The following is a 17,762-nucleotide window of genomic DNA, read 5'->3' on the forward strand; positions in this document are numbered from 1 at the left end:
GGAGGGGCAAACAGAGAGGGAGACACAGAATCGGAAGCAGGCTCCAGGCTCTGAGCCATCAGCCCAGAGCCCGACGCGGGGCTCGAACTCACGGTCTGTGAGATCATGACCTGAGCTGAAGTCGGAGGCTTAACTGACCGAGCCACCCAGGCGCCCCAAGAGTTTAGTTTTAGACATATTAGCTTTGAGGTTCCTCACAGGCACTCAAGAGATGTTAACTCTGCTGTTGGATATACAGTTCTAGAGCTCAGTGAAGAAGCTGGAGCAAAAATTAAAATTGGGCATCATCACCATATAGATATTTAATTAAGTACATAGGACTTAAAGTCACAGAACTATAAATAACCAGCAGTGAGTATAAAGAGAAGAAAAGGCCAACAACTGAGCCCAGCAGGATTTCAACATTTGCAGGTTGGCGAAAGAAGGTGACATCCAACAAAGGAGACTGGGAAAGAGCCACCGCTGTGGTAGGAACAAAGTCAGGAGACTGCAGGATAATGGTATCCAGTGAGAAAGTATTTAAAGAAAGAGGAAGACAACTACAACAAATCAAATGCTACCAACAGCCTGAAAAAGATGTGACTAACTCTACTTGGTGACAATGAAAATGGAGTAGTTCAGATTTTTTTTTTTTTTTTTTTTGGTTATAACTAATAGAAACTAACTTGAGCTAGCCCAAACAAAACTTTTTCTTTATTTTATTTTATCTATCAGATAGGCCCAAAGTCTCTCTTACAGCAAGGGCAGAAATGGAGTTGAACCTCATGATGGAGAAAGGTAGCCACCCCATAGCTCCCAAATTTAAACATGTTACACAGCTCCAGCTGTACACAGAGACCAACTGCAGGGTCAACAGCAAAGTCCCCAGGAAATATCACCTAACTGGCCCACTTTGGATGAGGCAATGACCCTAGTAATTTCTGTGACTACTATAGGGCAGAGGAACTGTGTCTAATGCCACTGGCTTCATCCAGAATCTGCTCAAGCACAAATATACCGGGCAAATCCCAAATGCAACCAAACCCTGCCTTCATGCTCACCACTGTTTCAAGAGCTGTGCCCAGGACAGTGCATATGTTATCGCAGTAATCACAACCACCAGTTGAGTTCATGTACAGATGAGAAAACTAAGATTCATGAATGCTAAATGACTATCATACAGCTGGTTAAGTGGCAGAATTGAGATTTTCTGACTCTCATGCAAACTTATCTAAACTAATTAGGTCATGCACAATTAGTGCTCTCTTTGACAACCACTACCAATAATCACAAGTTAGTGAAAGGTCTGGATTTCTTTCCCCGGACATCATAAGCAGGTATAAAAGCAAGTCTTAGAACAAACTGTGACCCACTTAGAACATTAATTACCTATCAAATGCAAAAAAAAAAAAAAAAAAAAAAAAAAAGCAAATAAAACAGTTCTTTAAAATTGTCTATACACTCAATGAGGTCCCAGGTTTCTATTCTTTTAGGGGTTCTGATCATACATTCCATTCAACAATCTAAACAGAGGATTCAGTTATCTTTAAGCAGGTATATAGTAAACTCAATCCTCTAAATTATCAGCTGGCTAGTTTAGGATGCATGCTTCCATTGCCATTACTGAAGACCTCACTGGATCCCATTGCCATGTTCTTACAAGGGCAGGATGTACATCTAAGATAATGAATCTTGAACACCATTTTTTATTTAAAAAAAAAAAACTCATTTTAGCACCCCTTATGCTAATAAGAAGCCATAAAAGTTTACCAATAAAAATCCACTGGCTTACTAGTAAAACTTCTCACATTGATTAGAGATAAAGACAGCGGGTGGTATGCATCCCTTCAGATTGACCTTTCGATTAAATGCTTAGCTGTCAGTGATGTGTATCCTGATTAGGGCAATGACCACTCTAGGATGCAGCTTAAACTAACATAAACACACTATACTACTGTCATGATGAAATGTTTTAAAGTAAATTATAGCAGTGGATTCCAAAATCCATATCCTGCCACCATATCTCAATACAACATGAGATTTACAGATGGAATTTTATACTTTGCTGTTGTGTCCATATTTCATGATATATTTTTAACTGTTCAGGCTTACTTATTTTCTTCATTCCTAGAATGTACCTCTCTCACTGCATTTTATTTATACCTCAAATTACAGAATATGAGACCTGAATGAAGTGGCCATCTTAATAATAACTTTAATTTGTAAACTAAGAAATTAAGACCCACAAAACAAAGGAACTTATGAAAGTTTACATTTCTAGTCAGTACCAGAGATGGGACCGTACACAGGCCACCTAGATTCCTACCCTTTCCATATATTCCACTGCCTTTACTGGTGATGAAGTTTCTGATGCAAAAGTACCCTTGATATGATCTTTGATAATGGAGAATAAATCATAAACTGCATGCACACCCATCATAATGGAATCATTCTATTCTTTCAGCTTTGGGCTTCACCAAAAAATGTACATCTGATGAAGGATGATACAGTAGAAAGTACATCCAATACCTCACATCATAGACTAAAGGAAGTTGAAATTGGTTGACTGGAAAAGAATAGAAAACCGAAAAGTAGCTGCCAGTCTATACAGTCAAAGACAAATCCTTTTGCCAAAGACTACACAGAGTTTTTCACTTGAGCTAAGCATATCATTTTACTTTCCAAATATAGCAACCCAGGCATCAATGTCTGTTCCCCAACCTCCTAAAAAAAAAAAGAGAGAGAGAGAGAGAGAGAGAGAGATTAATGCAGCCACTTGTTGAAATACCTGACTAACTGGTAGTACAACCACAACCAAAGATCTGTCAGGTGGCCTAAGTAGAGCAACAAAAGCACTAAAACCACAGATTTCTCATTCCAGTTTTGGGGGAATAAAGTAAACAATCAGCAAAAGTGTCCCTATGGAGTAAGAAATACAAACAGCTAAAGGGTGTGAATAATAGATAAAACTTTATCTAAAATCTGCAGCAGGAGGCCCTGTCAATAGTGAGCATGAAAAGGTTTATCAGCTCAATGTATTAATAGGCTGTTCTATGTTTCCACTTTACATACTCACAAGAGAAGGTAAAGAGCAAATTCAGACAGAGTTTGAGCACAGAAGGCCCAGGAGGCCTGCTGGAGAGTGACTACCTGAGATAGGAACAGACTGTAGCCTGGTGAGCTGATATGAGAGAAATCAAACAGAACTCAAGCTGTCAATCTTTCCTTTCCACATCTCACCCATCTGCCTCAGCAAACGAGGAGAAAAGAGACTTCAGGATCAAAGAACCTGAATTTGAATCTCAACTCTACTCCTAGCTATGTTGCAGTGGGCAGATTACTCAACTTCTCAGCCTTTTTTCACTGTGGATAGTCAAATTACACATACTGCAGACTGTTGTCAAGACTGAACACTATCTTGAATGCATGGGAAGTATCTAGCATATCAGACAAACAGAAAACACAGCCTCTGATATAATCACTGTCATTGTTCCTGGCTCCCCACCTTTTATGGCACCTGAGGAAGAACCAAAGATAAAGAAAATGCTAGAATGCCACAAAACACTTCCTAAGAGTGCAACAAGATGAGTGGGGCTGAAAAAAGCAGTGCAAGGGAAATAAAGTCTGGGGTGCTGAAAATCTGAATAATAGGAAACCAAAACTAGCCAATTTTAAAATCACCTGCAAGACAGCTGCCTGGAATCCAGAAAAGAGTAGGAAGTCCTTTCTTTCTTTCCCCTACAATGCTTTGGTTTCTTCCTTCTCTCAAGAACCAGAATGCAGGCTGGGGCGCCTGGGTGGCGCAGTCGGTTAAGCGTCCGACTTCAGCCAGGTCACGATCTCGCGGTCCGTGAGTTCGAGCCCCGCGTCAGGCTCTGGGCCGATGGCTCGGAGCCTGGAGCCTGTTTCCGATTCTGTGTCTCCCTCTCTCTCTGCCCCTCCCCCGTTCATGCTCTGTCTCTCTCTGTCCCAAAAATAAATAAAAAATGTTGAAAAAAAAAAATTTAAAAAAAATAAAAAAAATAAAAAAAAAAAAAGAACCAGAATGCAGGAGATCATCTTAGCACCACAGTGAAGTTTTAACATGAGTTAGGAGGATTTTTGTGAGCCCACTAGGAATCTTAACTTCATCTGTTTAACATTTATTCTGTAGAGGAAAATGAGTTCTACACTCTACAGAACTCACCCACATGACTCCTTGAAAGCAGAAACCAAAAATGTCTCTTTTAAGATAAATAACATAGTTCATTAATGAATAAATGAGTAGATGCATGGTTAAATGAATAAAGTGGGGGCGGGGGGGGGAAGGTCTTCCTGATAAGCAGGGGTAAGGCAACCTCCTGATCAATCTTTCTACCCTGATCTCAGTTTGGTTCTCTTCTAAGCACATACAATTGTCGGAGGTTATAATACATAAAATGTTATCAGACCTCATAATAAATATAATAATATTTATTTATTTGTTGATTTACTGTCTGCCTTCCTCATTAGACATAAACTCCATGAGGATATATACTGTTTTTCACACTGCTGACATCCTCACCTAAAACAGTATCTGGCAAATCCCAGATGCTCAGTAAATATTTGCTGAATGAGTGAATAACTGAACTGTACAGGAAATGTCTTCACATGACACTTTGAAGGTGAACACTAAGCCTTTGAGAGCAATACTCTAGGCCCCTCCCCCACTCAGTCTCTACTTCTTGTTTCACACCAGTACCAGACTACTATCTGGACTTGTGAGCATTCCTTTTAAATAAGGCCCTGCCAATACTCTGAAACACGAGAGACCACTCGTCATGACACTGGTCACTCTCCTTGGCACCAGTTCACCCCAAGAATATATTTTTTCAGAGAAATGGCAAGCTTTCAAAGAGAGTTTCCATTTACATCAAAAACAGAAAATTTCACCTATATAATGGCTTTCCCTGCTTTTTTTTTTTTTTTTTTAAGTGCTATAGACTTTTTATCCTTTCTCTTTGAAAAGACTTCTGAAGCCAAATCACATAAATGGAACTGTAAGATCTTCCCATTTCATTTTCTGGAGAAAAAAAATTACTTATATTAGAAAAACACGGGGAGAGGACACTATAAGGTATTTTACATTTGCTGTCTGGAAGTTACTTCCCCTTAAAACCGTCTGCTTCCAATATTAGAGAAGTCTCCCCTTATTTGAACAATAGCACAACACCATTTATGTGTTTTTTCTTTTAAATTTTTTGCATATAGTCGACACACAATGTTACATTAGTTTTGGGTGTACAACAGTGATTTGACTTTTCTATACATTATGCTACGCTCACCACAGGTGTAGCTACCATCTGTCACCATACATCACTACACGGTATCACCAACGCTGCGCCCAGTGACTTATTCATTCCATAACTGGAGGCCTGTATCTCCCACTCCCCTTCCCCAATTTTGTCCAGCCCCTCAATCCCCCTCCCCTCTGGCAGCCATCAAGTTTATTCTCTATACTTACAGATCTGCTTCTGCTTTTTGTTTGTTTATTCATTTGTTTTGGTTTTTTTTAGATTCCACATATGAGTGAAATCAAATGGCAATACCATTTATTTCTAAGAGGTTATTATCTTTTTAATTATAAAAAAGCCATGACTATAACATTAATGGCAAAAGGCAGGTCAAATCTATCTCTTTAGACCAATGTATTGTTTGTACTAACATAAAATAGTAGACCATTTGTCTACTTGAACAAACTCACACATTAAGAGCTTGATAATTCTGAAATAATTCATGCTGTCAATACTCAAAGCTGAGCTGTTTGTAAACTCTATTTAAAAGCCTGAGGGTAATGTCTCTTATATTCAGTCACCCAGCTTCCCCATTAGATAAATGGGTGAAATAAAACAACCTTCATTTTATAACCCTGATCTCATTATATGAATTCAAAGATAGAAAGGAAAATTTAGCAACTAATCACTAACAATCATAAAGTTACACTACTAAGGAACAAGCATTCAAAGCCTAGAAAGAAACTTGTAATTCTTCATCAGTTGGAAACAATGCTCAGGAAATAACATATTTTAAAAAACAATTAACTCTAACTTAGTCTAAGATACTTCTGTAAAACAATATAAAATATTTTTCATAATCAGAATGAGTGAACTGATATTTGAACTAAATGTACTAAAGGATACTTGTAGGTTTTTCAAAAATTGCTTATGTACTTCGGCACTAGTCAAGTCAACTCTTCATTCCTAGAAACTTACCAGCAACCATGGGAGGGGGGCAGTGCGGGGGGACAAGAAGTGGTTTCAGAAAATAAACACTTCACCCAGAACACACAAGAATAAACATACATTTGTCATTTCCAAAACAAGTACATTTCTTTCTGCTGTGAATGCAATTCCTAAAAATAATCATGAGTATAAGACAAATACCTTGATTTTTACATGACCCACTATATTGCACTGAAGGCTGTGGAGAAGCAGAAGGTCTGTTGTAGAAAATATTTCCAGCTATTGCTGGAAAAGTTCTGGAAGAATAAAATACAATCTAAATGGTACAGGCAATGTATAGCTCAGAAGGAGGTACAACTATACCCTTCTTAACATAAGGCAAGACAGATGATGACAGTACTCCTAACAGTAAAAGCTGCAAGACGCAAAGGTCAACCCAGGCTTCTCAGACTTGCTGCAACCAAGTCAAGAAGCGATACAAGGAGGTTTCATGATAGCTCAAACTTAAGTTCATTTCGCTCAACTATCATCTGAGATGCTGTTGCCTAGAGCTGGTACAGAGAGTTATTTCTCCTATAAGCTATACCTCTAGAAATTAAGATCATTTTAGCTACTGCTTACTGACATAATTATAAGATTTGCACACATTACAAATGCCTTTTGTATTTAATTGTCATAGCTTATATGTATGTGTTCAGTCACTTGCAATTTAGAAAGTGCTTTTATAAATATTACCTCCTACCCTTTGAAGTAAATGTTTATAATCTCTCTATAAACAAGGCAACTGAGGCTTAAACAATTTAAATGGCATTCCTAAGGTCACTCGATAAGAAGAACTCGGATGTAAAATTAGATCATTTGACTCCAAGGCCAATAGATTTTCCACTACATCAACTTCCCAGCTTTTTCCAGATCTTTATCTTACCTACTTAATGTTTTAATTCTGTAACCAGACAGATTATATTTTCCACATTTACTAAAATAACAGACTAATTTTCAAACCTACATGAAATAGGTCCTCCCTTCCATCTTTTACTTTTTAATATTTCTTATTAAAAATTATTTGATAATACATGAAGCAAGCCAAATTAAACTCATTTTTCAGGCAGAAAAAAATAACAAAACTAGTCCAAATACACTACAACTGACAGTTTCTAAACCAACTATGACTTTTACCAGGTAATAACTGTGGGGTAAAAATGCAAAGTGAGAAAGGGAAGCTCTCAGTTTGACTGATGCCACTTCTCATGAAGTGAGTTGGTTTTAGCTTATTTACCTCTAGTAAGAGGTGCCTGACTTATAAACTATATCCTGACACACCATTTCTAGAAGCTTCTATACCAAATGTAACTCTATCTTATGTCTTCACCAAGCGCTTTCTTCTTTGGCAGTTCCACAGAACAAAACCAACTTTGGCTCTGATAGACAGCAATATTTTTATATTTGGATTAAGCTGCCACTTTAATTGAGAATTTCTTACTGAATAGCAGCAGATCAAGGGTTTCTTTCCACCAACCACTCAAGTGGGAAAAACAACATATTAAGAAAACTGACAGAAGACAGTCAGTTTTGGAGTAAAAAATCAGACTTTTTTTTTTTTTTACTTCCTAATCTGGACATTTTGGTAGGCCCCTTTAGTATCTTTTCAATATCATTTGTTTTGTATTTTAACCATAAAGCTCCTACCTCATCATAGAAGACTAGGGTAAAAATAGAGTATCAGATACAAAAGTATCTGGAAACAGTGGAATCAAAAACAAAACGTTTTCAACTGAATGCTTCATCCATATGAAGAAAATATGCCACCCCCCTGGAGCTGAATCTTATTTTTCAGTTCTATTGCCTGTTTTTCATCTGGGGAACCATAACAAAATTTGTATTCTTTTGTTCTTACATGATAACATGCACCATTTATTTTTCATATTCTTCTAATTGTCTTCCCAACATTTTTATTTTGCTGTTTTTTTTTTAATGCACTAAACCCACGTGCCATGTTCCATGATGTTTACTAGGATTACCAATGAATAAAGACAAAGTGTCATCAAATAATGACATTTACTACTGAAATAGCTGCTATGAACAAAAAGGTACTTAGCACTAAGAGAAAGTAGAAGAGACAAGCTTGAGCTAGTATAAGAGGACAGTTATTTCCCATCAGGAAATAACATTTGAACAATACAAATTCTTTTCTTCCCAATTTTCACTTCAAGTATAAGATCTATGGTTCCCATGCATTAGTGTTCTTGAAATGCTCTTGTCTTCCTCTCTTCCAATCCTAATCTGATGGTACTGAAATACGTTTCACTTTTTTAACTCTCCAACTCATGTTTTCCCTTTATCTCCAAATCTTCCACTCTATCTCCTTTAAAATAAACAAAGATGTTAGGCTCTGGACCCACTGTGGCTTTTAAAACGAAGTGCCCAAAGCTAAATGAGCCCTGAGAGTATTCTTATCTGCTCTGGTCACAAAGTAACTTCTTATAACTGAGGGGAAAAGAAGAAACATAAATAAATTAACATATAGTGGAAAATCAAGCAAAATGCAAGGCAAAGAAAATGTGACCACCATTCTCTTCCCTTTGTTTTCAAGCCTCCTAGAGGCATTCTACATTCTTACTGTTTTTCATATTCTGATAATATTCATTATCCTGGAGAACAATGTCTTAAAATGCACACTTTTTCCCCAAGAAAAATCAGTAAAACATACATTTTTCAGACAATCTAAGGTAAGATGATATGATCTCAAAAACCACAAAATAATAACAGCAATTTCAGCTACCTCTAGGAAACAGAGGGGCTATATGAACAGCCAAAATAATTTTTTTAACATTTATTCATTTTTGAGAGACAGAGACAGAGCATGAGCAGGGGAGGGGCAGAGAGAGAAGGAGACACAGAATGTGAAGCAGGCTCCAGGCTCTGAGCTGTCAGCACAGAGCCCAACGTGGGGCTTGAACTCACTAAATGCGAGATCATGACCTGAGCCGAGGTTGGACACTCAACCAACTGAGCCACCCAGGAGCCGCAATCATTTTTAAGGTAAACTTAAACGATATGACACAATTTTTCAATAAAAAATGATCATTTTTAAAATACAAATGAACTACATTCTTCTTTTGATCACATTAATTGGGACATTTGGTCGCTCCTGGACAATGACCATGTGTGAATTCAACTAAGAATATATTAATATTCCTGACAATGTAATTTGGTCAGATGTCCTTATAAATCTATAGATGGAATCAAAGAGAATAATTTGGAGAGTTTCACTCCAACATCCAAACAGTAGAGCCTGTACTTAAGTCTTCAAGGGTTTCTTAACATGGAATCTCAATTTATCCACCAATTAATCCAATTCTTTCTTTTGAAATGTAGACTCTGACCAATAAAGGAAGGCACATTCTATCTGACTTCCGTGCATATGCAAAGTACACCTTAGCCAGTCCAATGCTCTGGGTGCAATACCTATTCCTTCCCATAGACCTTTAGTACTGGCAGCATGAAGAAAAGAAACAAACAAAAAAAAACATAGCTACTTTTTCTCCTAAGAATACCACTCCTTTTTATCAACAGTATTTTGTCATTTTTGCCTTGTAAATGGTTAGACCAGACATTTCAATGCCCCCACCACACACACAAGGCAAAGGGAGAGTATGAGTGTGAACATGTAGATAAATTGAAGGACATTTTGGTACCAAAATAAATCACTCTGAGAATAATTTTAAGAAGAAGCTATTTACTTAAAATACCAAGACCCAGGGATTAAAGTAGAAAGGACAGAGAAATAAAGGAACAAGAGGGCTAGGGTTACTTTTGAATAAACTTACAACAGGCCTACTAGATTTATCTCTCTGAACTCTCAGTTTGCTGGAGGATGCTCTTGAATTATCCCTAGGTCCGATCTTCGAAACACATGTTCAAATTATTTTATCAAGTTTTTCCTCAAATAGTTGCATCTTAAATAAAGTGAGAAATTATAGTAGCCTTTTCAGATCTTCAACTATTTTTTGTATTTTTCTGGAACACAAGTCATGTGTGCAAACAACATCTAATTATAAAAATATATACAAAACTGCTACTATATACTTATGATAACATCAAGCAGTCAGGGAATACTTACTGATCATATGAAATTAATGTACAAAATGCAAGGGAGGGAGGTGGCAAAAAATTGCATGCTCAATTGCATACTGAAGATAATGTAAGCATCATGGGGGTGGATGACTGTGCTAGTCTTATTCTCTTTGCAATTGTCTCCACCATCCAACACAACAAAACAGGCATTAAACAAACATTTGCTGAATGGGTAAGTTTTCAAAAATCCTACAAATGAGGAAGTCAAAATGACCATCAAAATGTTTTAGTTTTCTATGTCTCACCATTTGCCCCATCTCTATGTTGTTTCTGGTACTGGCAGGAAATCACAAATTCCACTCACGTGGCTATTCTCCATTCTACCTATTGCAACAAACTGTCTGCTAATCCTGTATTTTATTAAGCAAAAGTATCCATTAACTTCCATACATCTGGGAAAAAATATTTGTTAGTAATTAAAACTTATATAAGATCTTAAAAATACTTACTAATCAATGAACGTTAAACTTGTGCTCAATACTCAAGTGTAATTTAATTTTTTTTTAAAATCTAGAATGCTGCATTACCCAAAATTAAAATGAACAAAAAAACTATTATTCAACCATATCAAATAATGATGTTCACATAAAATAAAGTGACAGAGAGAAAACAATGCATGGAAATTTAGAAAGTATACTGCCATGATTTCAGAGAAGGAAGGAAGGAAGGAAGGAAGGAAGGAAGGGGAAAGATGGAGAAAGATTAGCCTTTAATATGGCAAATATGTCATTTAGAAGTCTAATCTGTCTCCGTACCCATTTCCTAGTGAAATAATAGGCAACAAATATTTTATAAGCAAAGTAGTCAAATAGTCAATTTCTTAATTAGCTACATATTAGCACCATATAGCACTTTGACAGCTCTACATGAAAAGAAATTCTGACTTAATTTTCCATCATCAAATGTTTGTCCCATGTCTTTCCTAACATACTTCACTGGGACACAATATTACAAAGATACATGAGGAACTGCTATGCGCTATAAGTGCTTTGTCTAACTGAGAAAACAAGATCTGTGAGAGGAAGGATAAAACACAATGGCAAAAGAGGCAAAAAGCAATAAAACCAACTCCCTACATATGCAGGGCAAAGACAGGTGACACATACCAACGGGAAATAGGGGCAATTAGAAAGGACGTAATTGGAAAGTATTTCCAACAGTTGAGTCTCACAAGATGGAGAGGATTTAGACAGTAGACCTAAACAACAATTAAAGAAAAGAAAGTGGAAGAGGAAGGTTAATAAACAAAATCATTAGGGAAGTTAGAAACAATAAGAAAAATATCATAGTGGGTTTTGAGTTTTGGATTTTATTTTCTTTAACTGAGGTGTAATTGATATACTACATATTACTTTCAGGTGTACAACATAATGATTCAATACTTGCATACACTGTAAAATGATAAACACAGTAAGTCTAGTTACTAGCAATCATGATACAAAAATACAAAAAAAATTATTTTTCTTGTGAAATTTTAGGACTTATTTTTCAAGTATTCACCACAATACTATTGACTACAGTTGCCATGCTGTATTACCCAAGACTTCTTTTTTTTTTAATTAATTTTGAGAAAGAGAGACAGAGCAAGCACTGCGCGAGCAGGTGAAGGACAGAGAGAAAGTAAGATAGAGAATTGTAAGCAGGCTCCACACCATCAGCACAGAGCCCAACGAGGGGCTTAAACTCATGAACCGTGAGATTATGACCTGAGCAGAAATCAAGAGGTGGGCATTTAACTGACAGAGCCACCCAGGCACTCTATGACTTATTTATTCTAATTAAAAGTTTACAATTTTTTATCATCAACCTCTTGACCCCCTTCACTTGTTCTGTCTATCTCTGACCCCTCCTCTGTAGCAACCACTACTCTGTTCTCTATGTCTATGGTTTTGTTTTTTGTTTTGTTTTGTTTTGTTTTGTTTTCTGGACTCCACACATAAGTGAAATCACACAGTATTTGTCTTTCTCTGACTTATTTCACTTAGCATAATTTCCTTGAGGCCAATCAATATTATTGCAATTGGCATTATTTCATGCTTTTTATGGCTGAGTAGTAGTAGTAGTTTGTGTGTGTGTGTGTGTGTCTATGCCACATCTTTAACCATTCATCCATTGATGAAGTCTCAGGCTGTTTCCAAATCTTGGCTATTATAAATAATACTGCAATGAAAATAGGGGTGCATATGTTTTCAAATTAGTTTTTTTTGTTTTCTTCAGATAAATATCCAGAAGTGGAATTGCTGTATTATATAGTAGTTCTATTTTTAATTTTTTGAGGAATAACAATAGTGTTTTCCATAGAGGATGCACCAATTTACATTCCCACCAGCAGTGCACAGGGTCCCCTTTCTCCACATCCTCACCAACATTTGTTATTTCTTGTCTTTTTGACAATAGCTGTTCTAACACATGTGAGGTGGTAACTCATTGTGGTTTTGATTTGCAATTTCCTAATGAGTAGTGATGGTAACCATCTTTTTATGAGCCTGTTGGACATCTATATGTCTTCCCTAGAAGACATATATATGTCTGCCCATTTTCTTTATCAGATTGTTTGGTTCTTTACTATTGGGTTGTTTGAGTTCTTTACATATTTTGGGTATTAACCCTTTACCAGATGTATTATTTGTTAATGTTTTTCCCATTTGGTAGGTTTCCTTTTCATTTTATTGATAATTTTCTTTGTTGCACAGAAGCTTTTCAGTTTGAGATAGTCCCACTTATTTATTTTTGCTTCTGTTGTCTTTGCTTTAGGAGTCATGTCCAAAAATCATTGCCAAATCAGATGTCAAAGAACTTAATGCCTATATTTTCTTCTGGAGTTTCAGGTCTTAAATTCAAGTATTTAAATCCACTTTGAGTTAATTTTTGTGTATGGTAGAAGACAGTAGTCCTTCTAGCAGTATAAGAAATAGTTTCCTTCTTGTGCATATGGCTGCCCAGTTTTCCCAACACCATTTATTAAAGAGATTGTCCTTTCCCCACTGTATATTCTTGCTTCTTTCATCATAAAACTACATAAAATTACATCAGTAATATCCCTGATAACATAGATGTAAAAATCCTTAACAAATATTAGTAAACCAAATTCAACAATATATATCAAAAGGATCATACATAACAATCAAGTGAGATTTATTCCAGGAATGCAAGGATGGTTCAACACTTGAAAATCAATCAACATGATGTACCACATTAACAAAATAAAAGATAAAAATCATATAATCATCTCAATAGACGCAGAAAAACCACTTGACAAAATTCAACATTCATTTGTAATAAAAACTCAACAAAATGGATGTAGAAGGAATGTACCGCAACATAATAAAAACCATATACAACAAACCCACAGCTATCATCATAGTCAATGATGAAAGACCAAAAGCTCATCCACTAAGACAAGGAATGGCAAATGGGCCATCCTTACCTGAGTGGGCTGCCCACTATCCCAACTTTTATTCAATATAGTATTGGAATTCCACAGAAATTAAGCAAGGCAAGAAATAAAGGGCTTCCAAATAGGAAAGGAAGAAGTAAAATTGTCACTATTTGCAGATGACATGACGCTATATATAGAAAACTTAAAGACTCCACCAAAAAGTTATTAAAATCAATAAATTCAGTAACGTTACGTTACAAAATTAATATGCAAAAATCTGTTGTGTTTCTATCAGAAAAAGAAATTAGAGAAACAATCCCATTTACAATTGCATCAAAAGAATAAAATTCCCAAGAATAGATTTAACAAAGGAGGTGACAGACATGTACACTGGAAACCATAAGACACTTATGCAAGAAATTGAAAAAGACACAAATAAATGAAAAGATATCCCATGCTCATGGCTTGGAAGAATAATATTGTGAAAATGTTCATATTACCCAAAGCAATGTACAGTTTCAGGGTAATCTCTGTCAAAATTTCATTGACATTTTTCACAAAAATGGAACAATCTTAAAATCTGTATGGAACCCCAAGGACCCCAAATAGCCAAATTAATTTTGAGAAAGAAAAACAAAGCTGGAGGTATCACACACCTTGATTTCAAACTATATTACAAAGCTACAGTAATCAAAACAGTATAGTGCCAGCATAAAAAGAGACACATAGATCAACCAGAACAGAACAGAAATCCCAGAAATAACACACATATATGGCTAATTAATTTACAACCAAGGAGGTAAGAGTAAAGAATTTGGATTTTGTTTTGAAGCTTACATACCCAATGCCTAGGGAAGCCTGGCTTGTGGTAGATACTCCACTCCAGCAACCCTCATTTCATCTCCACTTGTCATTGGCTTACCACACCCATAGCCTAACCCCAAAAGTTGTTCTGGTAACTGTTGCATGCTGAAAATCTTGGAAATCAATCTTCTCACAGGGTTTAATCTTTCTGGGTCTCTCAAAACTTCACTCCTATTACACCTTCTCTTCAACCTGATAGAAATTTTACTCTCACAATCTACAAACACCCTCCAGATATCATTCTTCAGTGGAGGCCACAGAAAATAAAGAAAACAAATAAATATAAACTTAGAACTTTGAATCTGCAATAAGATAAACAGAGTATAACAAAAGAGAGCTATGGGGAGGCCTAGTTTACATAGCATGGTTAGAGGAAAACTCCATTAGGAGTGACATTTAAGATAAAACATGAAGAAGGAGAAGGAGCCAGCTTTGGCAACAAGAGAGGATAGAGTGTTCAAGTCAGAGGGAACAGCATGTACAAAGGCTTGTAGGTGACAAAGACCTTGGCCTCACCTAGGCTCAGAAAGGTGGCCAGTGTGGCTGGAACACAGTGGTCAAGGGACGGAATAGAAAGAAAGGTCAGACAGGCAGCAGAGGCCACGTCATAAGGCTTTGTGAGCTATGGTAAAGAGTTGGAAACTTAGGCCAACTGTAACTGTATTTCACTGAAATGTTTTAAGCGAAAGGGTAACATGGTCGAATTTGTGTTGTTAAAAGAGGATTCTGACTGTGGTAGACAGAAGTGGCAGTAGCAGTGGCACTAGAGGCAGAATAGGTGTGGGGATATATGAAGGAGGTTTCTGACACTCTGTCTAGGATAGCACCTGGCATGTGGGAAATGTCCCAAAAATAAATAACAGAAGTAATGAATAAGTGTGCCAACAACCTTTGAAGCTGCACGTAGCAGTCACAAATCAGTCTCAATGATTAGTTTGATAAATTCATTTAGACTATAGAGAATCTGTGTTGGGAGAACATAGTCATGACCCTGAATATCTGGACACTAAAAAACATTCTACAGTTGATTATGCCTTCTGAAATTTGGAGTCAAGCTTTATAGACTTTCTATATTCCAAAATAGCAGAGCAGAGCAGGGATCTTATTTATGCAAAAAGGATTAAACCACTCTATGTGAGCTGTTCCTGGAGTTTAATAAGAGTCTTTGTTTGTTTATCTTGTGTCTGGCCGTGTGTGTGTGTGTGTGTGTGTGTGTGTGTGTGTGTAATATATGTGTTTAGAAATGCTGAAGACTGATGGTCAATCAAGAGAAAACCATGCTGAAATTGTTAAGCACTGGGAAGTGAGCCAGTTTGCAATCACTATAGGAACTGCTTGAGCTGAGCTCCTTGTTGCCACTCTGGTAATGAGCATTCCTCAAAGGATGCCACTTTGCATAGTTTAGTCCTCTCTGATGCAAAATATGTCACTTCTGAAATCAGGCTGAATTGTTTTAAAAAGGAGTGTCAATAAAATTAAGCTCAACCTATTCACTGATTACAAGAACAATAAAAATAAATGGTGGCCCTTATGCTGTAAAAAAAAAAAAAAAGTCTACCAGAAATATATGGAAATACACTTTGAGAGACTTAGCTCTGAATCTTATCTTCACTGCGTTTTTTTTTTCATTTGCTTTTCATGGAATCATGAGAGAGGAAATGAGGGGAGGTGGTGGAAAAACTCATCAATTCATTGGAATTTTTCTTCAGAAGTAATGAAGAAGAGAAAGCTATGTTCCTGGAATAAAATGGAACTTTTCAAAAATATATGTTATTATAAAAGGCAAATGGACGATTAGTTAGCATAAATTTAACATTCTCTTGCTTTAGAAATGTCTTCACAGAACAATGAAACTATAGGTACAGTATACCAATTTATTATTTCTAGTTCCTATGGAAACATGCATTCAACTTCCAGAAACCAACATGGACACAAGTGCAAGGCAAATACACTTAGGGGGAAATCATATAATTTATATCTCTAGTAAAATGAGTTCTGAGATAACAGAAATAATTGCCAAGAAGGGCCCACAAGTCACTGTGAAATGTTCTCTGAACCTACTAGACACTAGTACCATGAGGAGAACAAAAGCAAAAACCTAATCCTACATTTTATGGTCCCACAATTGGAATTGCCCAATGCAAACAAACACCACACATAGAAATATGAAGGCTGAGAAAAGACTAAACTCAAAGAAAGAAAGAAAAAAAAAGACAGACTGATTTACATATGAATGATGCCTTGTTCATTACATCTCAGCATTTAAAGATGAATCTCCTAAATAAGGTCATATAAATGAGAGCAAATAGAGTACTTTTTTTACAAAGCTGTTTAGTTACGCAGAACCTGTGACCTCGAGATAATTAGATAAATGTATAAATAGGTTTAAATCAATCAGTAAATATTTGTTGGGGCTCTATGCTAAGCACCATGCTAAGGTCTGTGAGGGAAAAAATGAATTTTAATTCATTTGATGAGAATTTATTGTGCATTTCTATTGTGTCATGTACAAAGACAATCATCAGGGAACATCAAATAGGTAAGATGCCACCCTAGCAAAATCGAAACTGTTTGTGATAAAATGTATGGACAACATATACTACTGGAATGGCATTATAAGATGGAAAATGGGCCCAATGAGCAGGACAGACATGTACTAATAGTTTTCAGGAGAGGTCATGTAGGCTTAGTTGGTAGGAGAAGTTGGTAGGAGAACTGACTTAGGTTTGAATAATGGATGAAGAGAAATGGAAAAGTGAGTGCAACCAACCAAGGTGATAGAGCAAGAATTCACAAGGTTGGTTGGTTTGCGCAATGAAAACACCTGAGGGTTTAACTTTGAGGCGAGGGACAGTGATGGAGAGGTAGGCTGGGGACAGAAAGAGAAATGCTCCTTACTGGAGAAGGCACTTTACTTTCGAGTGAGGCAAATGCTCTGGAAGTACAGACAGGTGGTAGATGTACAACACTGTTAATTGTTACATTATTAGAATTTCACCTCAATAAAAATTTTTAATGTCCATGGTGATGATGAAAATTATTACTATTGTTCATTGAAAAATATTGGAAATATCTAAACATCCAACCACACAGAGACTGGATGTTGGAAATCCATATAATAACACTGGAAAGTCTATCTGACTGAAAAAAAAAAAAAACAAAAAACGAAGGGCGCCTGGGTGGCTCAGTCAGTTAAGCGGCCGACT

General features: G+C 36.5%; 1 protein-coding gene across 3 annotated transcripts in view; it reads right to left on the reverse strand.

Annotated features, from left to right (window-relative positions):
* PRKD1 (protein kinase D1) overlaps positions 1 to 17,762 on the reverse strand; it is a 335,451-nt gene that overhangs the window by 252,263 nt on the left and 65,426 nt on the right. The gene's annotated exons all lie outside the window — the stretch shown is intronic.

The sequence above is a fragment of the Neofelis nebulosa genome, chromosome 7, assembly GCF_028018385.1.
Source record: "Neofelis nebulosa isolate mNeoNeb1 chromosome 7, mNeoNeb1.pri, whole genome shotgun sequence".
NCBI classification, from domain to species: domain Eukaryota; kingdom Metazoa; phylum Chordata; class Mammalia; order Carnivora; family Felidae; genus Neofelis; species Neofelis nebulosa.